Source organism: Myotis davidii, unplaced genomic scaffold, assembly GCF_000327345.1.
Source record: "Myotis davidii unplaced genomic scaffold, ASM32734v1 scaffold555, whole genome shotgun sequence".
NCBI lineage: Eukaryota > Metazoa > Chordata > Mammalia > Chiroptera > Vespertilionidae > Myotis > Myotis davidii.
Genome location: NW_006286315.1, coordinates 1,109,419 through 1,111,102, shown reverse-complemented (window position 1 = coordinate 1,111,102; position 1,684 = coordinate 1,109,419).

The window sequence follows — 1,684 nt, the reverse complement described above, 5'->3', positions numbered from 1 at the left end:
ATACAGGACAATGCTCCAACCAACTGAGCAACCTGGCCAGGGATAGTGTATAGTTTAAAATAAGAATACTTCTTGCTGGGGTGGGTTGGGGGCAGGTGGAGGGGGTAAGAGATCAACCGAAGGACTTGTATGCATGCATATAAGCATAACTAATGGACATAAGACACTGGGGGGTAGGGGAGGTTAGGAGATTGTCAAAGGGGGTGGGAAAGGAGACATATGTAATACTCTTTGTAATACTTTAAGCAATAAAAAAAATGCATCTTAGGGCTATTTGATGCTTTTGTGCAGGTTTTTGCCTTCTTTTTCCTTGATGGTCATTTTTCTTTCTGCTAATGTTTCTTTCTTCAGTTACATGAAGTGGTTTGAATTTTCTAAAATGAGGACTTCAGCCCTAACCGGTTTGGCTCAATGGACAGAGCATCGGCCTGCGAACTCAAGGGTCCCAGGTTCGATTCCGGTCAATGGCATGTACCTTGGTTGCAGGCACATCCCCAGTAGGGAGTGTGCATGAGGTAGATGATCGATGTTTCTCTCTCACTGATGTTTCTAACTCTCTATTCCTCTTCCTTCCTCTCTGTAAGAAATCAATAAAATATATTTTTAAAAAATGAGGACTTCAGTACAGTGGCCTCCAAAATTATTGTCATTAATCATTCTTGGAAACAGGCCCTGTGAAATTGAAATCATCCTGCCATTTACCAAGCTAACCAGACATTCTCATATTGCTGGCACTTGACCCACATTTGATAGACCGCCTTTTGGAGTTGAGAGGTGTCTTCCAGGGTTCTTAAAGACAGTGAAATGGAATTACTAGGAGCAGAAAGGAACAAAGTTGGTCATTCATAGGCTCATGGGACTGGAAGGATCTTAGAGATGTCAGCTCAACTTTGCAATTCATGAAGTAACTTATTGTGCTCAAGTTTGCAGCAGCCTTAGAGCTCTGAACTTTCTACTAGAAAGAATCACTTTCTACAGCCAGAATGGATCTAGGAACATGTAAGATGGTCCCTCTCTGGGTCTTCATGTCATTTTGGCCTTTCCTTCTCCCCTGCTGTGGAGCTCAGGTTGGTCACTGTGGGAATGGGGAAGAGGACACTCTCCAACGCTGTTTCTACCAGCCCCCAGTTTGTGGAAATACAGTCACATGATCTAGCACAGCCAGGTCATGGCTTCTCTCTCTCCTGTGAGTGAAGATCAGGGGTTTTGTTTTTCAAGAGAGGCAGAAATCCAAACTTTTAGGAAGTGTCCCAATTTTTAAAACACTAAGTGAACCAACTAAAGTGGACCAGATTTAGCCTAGGTTACCTCTGTGGATGAAAGACTTTCTCACTTGATGACTGTGCCTGTTTAGGCAAAAAACAAAAGCGAATTTAGGGATAACAATGAAGTGACATAAAGCAAATATGGGAGGTTTACATAAACTTTACAATAGTTGTATAGTTGATTTATATTTTAAAAATTTTGTGAGAAAAGGCACATAAAATTTACCTTCTTAAGAACATCTGATAGGGAACTCATACAACTTAACAAAAGGAAGATAAACAATCCAATCAAAAAATGGGCAAAGGACCTAAATAGACACCTTTCAAAAGGGGACATTCAGAAAGCCAAGAGACATATGAAAACATGCTCAAAGTCACTAATCATCCGAGAGATGCAAATCAAAACAACAATGAGGTAC